Source organism: Morus notabilis, unplaced genomic scaffold (assembly GCF_000414095.1).
Source record: "Morus notabilis unplaced genomic scaffold, ASM41409v2 Scaffold14, whole genome shotgun sequence".
Lineage (NCBI taxonomy): Eukaryota > Viridiplantae > Streptophyta > Magnoliopsida > Rosales > Moraceae > Morus > Morus notabilis.
Window position 1 is genome coordinate 16,408 of NW_010365103.1, and position 8,361 is coordinate 24,768.

General features: G+C 33.2%; 1 long non-coding RNA gene across 1 annotated transcript; it reads right to left on the reverse strand.

Annotated features, from left to right (window-relative positions):
• Window positions 1-5,074: 5,074 nt before the first annotated feature.
• On the reverse strand, window positions 5,075-6,423 carry LOC112093394. Its single transcript, XR_002903027.1, has 3 exons — window positions 6,293-6,423; window positions 5,748-6,008; window positions 5,075-5,244 (listed from the first exon to the last, which is right to left on the reverse strand). It is a non-coding gene; the product is annotated as an uncharacterized LOC112093394 (long non-coding RNA).
• Between the last annotated feature and the right edge of the window lie 1,938 nt (window positions 6,424-8,361).

Sequence of the window (8,361 nt, forward strand, 5' to 3'; positions counted from 1 at the left end):
TTTATTTGCATCAATAAATACCATTTACTAGAAACCTTGGCAGTGTACTCAAATTACGTGGTGCATCCATTTCCCAGTTGCCCACATCCCACCGCATCATCCTTTTCTACATGCCCAACAAACAAGTTTCAGGGAGTCCATGCCTTACTCTAGATTCTTACAACACGAACAAATGAGATGAGCTTTCGCTCAACAAGTAACAGCAGACCAAACCAAGAGCAATTAGTAATGCATACCCATATATGGATTCATGTCGTACACCTTAGCACATTTTCAAAACATTTAAAACATTTATCGTATTATGTTTTCTTTTCTTTCATTCATCGTGTCATGCTTTCTTTTCTTTCATTTCATCGTGTCATGCTTTTTTTTCTTTCATTCTATCGTGTTATGCTTTCTTTTCTTTCATTCCATCATGTTATGTTTTCCTTTTCTTCATTTCATACTTCTTTACAACTTCGTTCTTGTGTCATTCATTTCTCGCAAGTTTTCCTTCTTATGGGCCCCACACCTGTTGAACCGTATCGCGCATAACCAATGAGGTGTGGGGTAGCCACCCAAAACCAACTCATTCATGGTTTCGTTTCATTCATAATAACCTCCCTTGCGAAGGCTGATACAAATAGTTTTATTAACTTTCTGTCATTTATCATCTTTACTTTATACATCGTTTTACTGTCATCTTTACTTATCATGACAATAATTTTAATCTTAATCTTTAACTTTTACATCTTATGGGCTTCGTACCTGTTGTACCGCATCATGCATAACTAGTTAGGAGTGGGATAGCAACCCAAAACCAACTCACTCATGGTTTCGTTTCATTCATAATAACCTCCCTTGCGAAGGCCGGTACAAACAGTTTTTTTAACTTCTTATCATTTGTAATCTTTACTTCTTAAATCCTCTTACTGTCATTTTTTTTCTTATCATGACAGTAATTTTAAACTTATCATCTTACTATCTTTTTTTTCTTATTAGACAGTAATTTTAGTCTTATCGTCTTACTGTCTTTTTTTTCTTATCATGACAGTAATTTTAGTCTCATCGTCTTACTGTCATTTTTTGGTATTATGACAATAATTTTAGTAATATTATTGCATCTTTAAGCATTTTTGTTAATTTTCTATGAAATTGGACTTTATTTAAATGTTTAAATTTTTTGTTGACTTTGACTTTAACTTTTTGTTGACTTTGACTTTGACTATTTTGCAAATTAAAATTCTACTGCTACTTTAAGTCTATAAGCACATTCAGTGCAACAAATAATAATCAAGAGATAATAACATACATTGAACTTACAATATGCTCTATTTTGTGCAATACAGAGAAATAAATTTGTTCGTGATATAGACAAAAGAAAACTGCTTGTACTTATAGAAGTTCCACTAAAGTCGAGACTTCGAGTCACCAGCAGCTTTTCTGCTTTGATCGCCTACTAATCCTATCATATAAATTCTCGATCGTTAGATTTACAATCTAAGAGAAAGTAATTACATTACAATTTGACTCCAGTTTGTGGTTCTGTAAATGTCATACGGAGTGCACATGTCGTGTCTAAAATCTTTGAAAAGATCTATGATTTTTACGTTCGGTATTCAGACCGAAACACCTCTTATATCACCCAGGTGCACCAAACCCGTGCGAACTTGGCCTAAAATCACCATTTTGGACCTGTTCAAAAATCATCCCAAAACTGACGTCTAGGGTTGTTTTTGAGAAAAAAAAAAACTATTTCACAAAATTTGTTCAGAATGAAATTCCCTTGAAATTAATGTTAGTCACTTTTTGAAATTAAGCTTCTATCTTGGTCCTTTAGCTTGAGCAAATTTGGGTACAAGTTTCGGGTCATTAACCTAGTTTTCGATTTTGGTCTGAAACTGAGAATTTTCATCATTTTAGGTTCCCACACATCTTTAATCACCTAATCAACTTATTTTACACTGTAATGACCGAGAAAATCCTACAATTAAATAATGTAAATTTATTTATTTAAGTCAAGGACTTTTCTCAGTAATATACTGTCATATTTTGTGACTGAAGGATTTATGGAATTAATATCAGTATTCCTAAATTTTGTAGCAAGTCTTATGATGAGTCCATCATCTAAGAACAAGTAAATTCAGTTGATAAATTCCTACCGCAATTAAGGCGGAAGAAATCCTTTGTGTATATACAGTTTGAGAATCCTAATTCTAGGAATCTCTTAGTGCAGTATAATATTAGCAGCATATAAAGAAACGCTCTGGTGTATCAGTAAAGAAATTCAGATGCAATATGAGTTTAGAAGTTGACAAAGTCGAGAACTGAAATTTCCTGTCAACTAAGTAAATTCTCAAAAGTCAGTATGAAGTAATTGGAATAGCTATAAGAATAGAATATTCATGGGTGATTACCTGTTCACTAAACCTTCCTTATGTAAGCAAGATGACATCAAGTAAGCAATTAGAAATTTAAGTTAGGCAAGATACCGTTACCGACTTTCAGACTGCAATAAGGAAGGATATGCAGAATGTTGTGAAAAATGCACAAGTGGGCCAACACATAAATCTTAAGGTCGAATCAGAACAAAAAAAATTGAAAAACATCAATTCTAGGGTTTTAGAAGCAATCAAAACAAAAAAAATGTATAAAAAATGGGTCTGAAAGGTCGAATCGCGTAAATTGGGGTTTCGACTAATTTAAGTGCTCCGAGTCAAAGTTGTTGACCAAGAGTCGACCAAAATGTCACTCTTGAAAAGTTATTCAAGAATGGTCAAACTTGACTAAGTTGACCAACTGTTCGAGAAATGCAGATAAAATGTGCACTGGATAGGAAATTAAGCTGAACCAAAATAGGATAATTATTAAATGATCAATGGTTGAGATTTAAAGTAACTTTTTAGATGAAGTGCTGTGATCATGCCACTTGCTTAGTGAGGTGGCCCGCCAAGCTTGTACAAGAAGCCAAGAAATGAGATATTTTGGTGAAATTTTACAAAAAAGTCCCTCAAAAGTACCAAAATTGCATTTTAGTCCTTCCACTTTATTAAGTTCTGTTTTTAAGAGGTAAAAATATCCCCAAATATTCATTTTTCATGTCAAGAACCGTGGGTGTTCATCCAAGAAAGAGAAGAAAAAAATTATCAAAAGTGAGAAAATGAGGGATTTAAGTGAAAATCAACAGAGTTACCGAGGAATAGCGTCACTGAAGCTTGATCTTCATTCCCTAAGGTGAGATTTCAAGTTTTTCCTCTCATTTCTTCTTCCTTGGCTGCCGTGGAAGTGTAGGGAAAGTATGGAAAAATTTTACTAAAAATGGTGATTTGCTTGTAATTATTAAGGAACTTGAAAACCAGTGAACTAAGGATAAATTCTTGGTTATGGAACTTTTATTTCTAGCAATTGATATAGAGAATTTGGATAGAAATATGGAGAAACCCTAAAACCATGATGATGTTGATGGTGTATTTGAAAGAGGAAGGATATGGTTAGTGATTAAAGGATGAATTTTAGGTTGTTAGATTATGTTTCTAGCAACTTTTAAATATGAAATCCTTGTGAGAAATTTGATCGAACCCTAGAGTATGGTTCCTAAGTTGATTAAATTGTGTGAAAGATTGTTAGTTATGTTTATAAGATAAAGTAATGGATAAAATGAGCTAAAGTTAGCTCGGCAAACATAGAAAAATAAGGCGAAACTCTGCCGAAATATAGATTAAGAGTTTGAAGTTAAACCTAGTTTTAGTTCTAGAATTTGAGGCTAAACTTGGTTTTAGTTCTAAATAGAAGTTTTAAACTATTTTTTTAGAAAAACACTACATAACTGTTAAAATAGTTTTGGTGTCAAACAGAGGAGTTCGTTGAAGAACTCGAAGTATAATCTCAAGAAAATATTTTGAGTTTGAACCTTGTTTAATGAAAAGTAAGGTTATGGGGATTTGATAAACCTAATCTTTAAATTAGAAACAAGGTTTCATAATCCTTTAAGATAGAAAAGAGAAAGAAAGCCAGAAATAGAGAAGTTAGACTTTCTTTTAAGCTTGCTAAAATAGAATAGCAAGTGATAATTAATCTCACACTCTTAATGGGTGTTCATTCTCAGAAGCAAGAAAGAAAGAGAACAAACTCTTTGGCGAATAGAGGATTCCACTTCCTAAAAACAGGTAAGTAAGAATCCCGCCTACAGTATAAATAGATTTTAAAATAAACAATACACATGAATTATATATGCACTACAACAAATATCAGTATCAGTAGCTGACCAAAAACGCTATTAAGCACTACCAATAGCATTTTATGAAGCGTTAGGACATCAGACGCTATTAAAAGTTGTAAGAAAACATAACGTTCTAAGACCGTTACGAAAAACACTATAGAATTAAGGTCTTATAACGTATAAGACATGTTATTTTCAATCTCTTACAATTATTTAGCATAGATACGGTGCAGATTAATAGCTTTTTTCCCTTGTTATGTTCATACTCTTATAGCTTTTTAAAATTATTATTGATATCCTTTTGAATTCATTCAAATAAATGATAATTCCGCGCAACATCTTATATCTAAATAGAAACATTCAAATTAAAACATAAAAACATTCAATGTAATAATTGTTATCAATATCTACAATGTTGGCAATAAGATGTTTACAACACAAGTCACACCATCTGTCCACAACTTTAACATTAAAAACAAGTAAAGAATACAGAGAAATAGTAAGAGATATCAAAGTATCCAAAATGTCTAGCCAAATAAAATGGTTAAGTAAATAATCCATCTTGACAAAATGCTCCAACAAAAATGTCATCTCCTCCAGCAGAGCAACTATTGACATGTCACAAAATTAGTCCAATTAATTAATTAAAACATATAAATTGATTAACTATTGAAGCACAAAAAGAAAAAACCATATAAACCATACAAGTGAACAGCAGAGCAAATTTTACTATAAAGGCATAAACTTGTGAGCAAGAGCACTTGAGTTATTTTATTAAAGAGATCTATCAATGAATTACCTAATATTGGTTCTTTCACAATTTAATTAAAGAGATCTATCAATGCATTACCTCAACAACTGAGTTCTTTTCCATCTTATTCCTTACATTGACATCTCTGACAAGGTTAGCACCAGGAAGACGGATGACATCATTTTTGTGCCTCACTTTATACGTGCGATTGTTCAGACAAAAACGTCTTAAATATATTTGAAATGGCAATTACTTCTTCTCATAAATTGCCATGGCGAAGTCCTACCATATATAGCTGTGAAGAAATAGATTGTCAGGGATATAGGGGGGAAAAACATAGCTGCATTCTCTTATTACAAGTCATGATTAATAATATAATTAATAACTAAGGATTCATGATCTTCAAAAAATTTCCAACAATAGTTTTTTTTACCCCCAAAAACCTCCCCACCCACCCGTTTGACACACACACACAAAGCTCACCTTCTGAATCAAAAGACTTTGATACCACATCAAACCTCATGTTTTTAGGTTTGAAGAAACAAAGGACATATTTTATCAGTTCCTCATCATTGAAAATCAAATCATGCATACTTGAAATGCTTGTTCAACACTTGCATACTTGGAGATAATATTTTATACACAAACTGATGTCTGCAACATCCTCATCCTTTTCCCTTTTTGTTCGGCAATTAAATGTTTGTATAAGCGACTAAGTAGATCAAAGTATCTCGTAGTTAAACTCTACTATCAAAACAAGATAAAGTTTGTCTTCAATCAAGCTAAATAGAACATTACCTTGTATTTTCCTGACTTTAAGCAGCCAACTCGGTAGTTGAAGTAACTGTTACTCCAATGAAAGTTGAAGGCAAAGACGAGGTCTCCCCTTTCAAAGATGATGATCCTGTCTCCTTCATCCATCCGAGAAATCCCTTAAGTGTGCGTTTTGACATCAAGACTGCTTAAGTATGCATTGACATCAGGACTAACCACTTCATTCATTTTGTTGTTCAACTTTAGTAAAACTTCATCCAACAACTGAACAAAGTATGTATTGACCTGTAGGAAATAACAAAAGCCAACAAAATAACAAAATGAACACATACTAAATCAAAAATCCAAAAAAAGTTTCTAGGCAACTAGTGGAGGGTAAGAGCGTCAAATCCATAAGCACAAAGATGAGAATACATAAAGCGAGGGACACACTGATTAAAGCATCTCACAACCAAGACAAACATACATAGGTTTAGGATGATAAACATTATGCAAATTATAAGCATCATTTCATTGAACATCATAGATATAGATTTACCAAGACAAACAAGAATTATTTAAAGACAAACCTGAAGTCTTGTCTTGAATACCAAGTGGATTTGTAGAAATAGATGTTGCAGCTTCAGCACCAAAAGCAGCTATCATATTAGCACTAACTGAAAGTTGATACTAGTATATTCTATAAATCTCACACACCCAAGCACAATAGGAACTCATAAGATAATGGAACAAGAAACATATTAAAAGAGAAAAAAAAAAGCTTTAAAGCAAACTAAAAACTTCCTTAGGAATGAAGAGTGCATCGTCTGCACAGAGAATAACCTTCTGTGAGTAATCATGAAGAGTGCATCGCCTTAATGAAAGCATGCAAGATTGCCACATGAATGCAAATTCTCCAACATCTTTCCTGATGCTTTAAATGGCTATTTGAATATGGTATCGTTACGAGACCAATATGGAAATTTTTAAACTTCAAAGGATTCAAAAATTGCCCACACTCAACTACAACTTACAAGTACAAATGAAGGCCAATTGCTCATTTTTATGACCTCAATGCAGTCGCCCTCTTTCCAAATCTGTATTGGGCAACTGGACGACCCAAGAAGCTTCCCATTTTCATCAAATAGACTATAATGTCCATCAACTTTTAACAAGTCTAATGTCTGAATATTCAAAGTAATTAAGCACAATACGATATAAGAAAGAACAAAATTTATTTCTTCAAAAGAAGAAACGAAAGTTAAGATTCAATCTTGGCACAGCTGTACATTGTCTTGTGATGATGAAATGAGAATTACAGCCACCTCTCTCTCCAACCTTTAGAAGTGTCTTTTAACCGAGAGAGAAAAAGACAAATCGAACAATATAATGGAAATTAACACACTTTTCAAAACATCAGGCAAAAATATGACGCAAGCAAAGAACGAGACTAAAGCATTAATAACTCTGAAATGCAAATCAAAGTACATTATTGAGCTATTGATCTTAATCTCAGAAAATACAAAATTTCAGAAAGCCTAACACAGAAATGCACCAAAAAAAAAAAACACATTCAATCTATAAAATAGAACTATTAATCTTAAACGCAGAACATACGAAGTTTCAAAAATCCAAACACAGAAAGGCAAGAGAGAAATGAACATTTCAATGCATAGTACAACTGTCGAACCACAAACAACGAATCATAAAACTCATCAAAAAAAACCCCAGCCAAACTATAATCTTAATCTCTAAACTTACGAGTCAAAAGTCCAAACAAAGAAATGCAGAGGAAAAAAAGAAAGAAAAAAGAAAAACCGCAATCAAGCAATTAGTCGTAATTGCAAAACATACAAAGTTTCAAAAATCTAAAACACATTAGAAAGGCGAGAGAAAGAAACAAACGTTTCAATGCATTTCCACAAACGTCGAACCACAACACCGTCAAACTCGTCAAGAAAATCGCAATCAGACAACGAAACCTGCGTAATTTCCACAATCCAAACACACACAAATGTATCAGAATGAGAGATAGGTTAGAGGTAGAGACCTGCATTAGCGCTGCCAGTGCTGACGTCGACACCGAGGAAAACACATAAACACATAAATCATCAAAATGAAAACACGTAAACACATAAATCAAAAATCCACAATGAAATGGATTCTCTGAACATGAAAAGAAAACTTATTTGCTGAAGAAATGGGGAATACCTAAAAGGTTGAAACGAAGCTAAGAATCTCACTTTTGAAGGCCAGATTTGATGAGGATGAAGAAGAAGAAGACTTCATGAAAAATAAAGAGAAACCATATTCCTAAATCTCCTTGAAATCCAAACCATATTCCCAAACACAAATTAAACCATCGGTCCAAACTCCAAACACAGATCAAATCATCCAAACGAAAACAAACAAAAAAACAAAAAATGGACAGGGGAAATACCTGAAACCAATCTGCCGAATGCAAGAAATCTGACTTCCCGAAGGCCAATTTTGACGAAGAAATGAGAAGAACAAGCCTTCACGAAGGCCGATCTGACGAAGAAATGAGAAGAACACAACTTCTCTAAGGTCGAATCTTAAGGAGAGATGACGGAGATGGAAGAAGAAGAAGAAGAAAAAGAAGAAGTAGCAAGGCCGTAAGGGTGGGTGACTTTTGAGG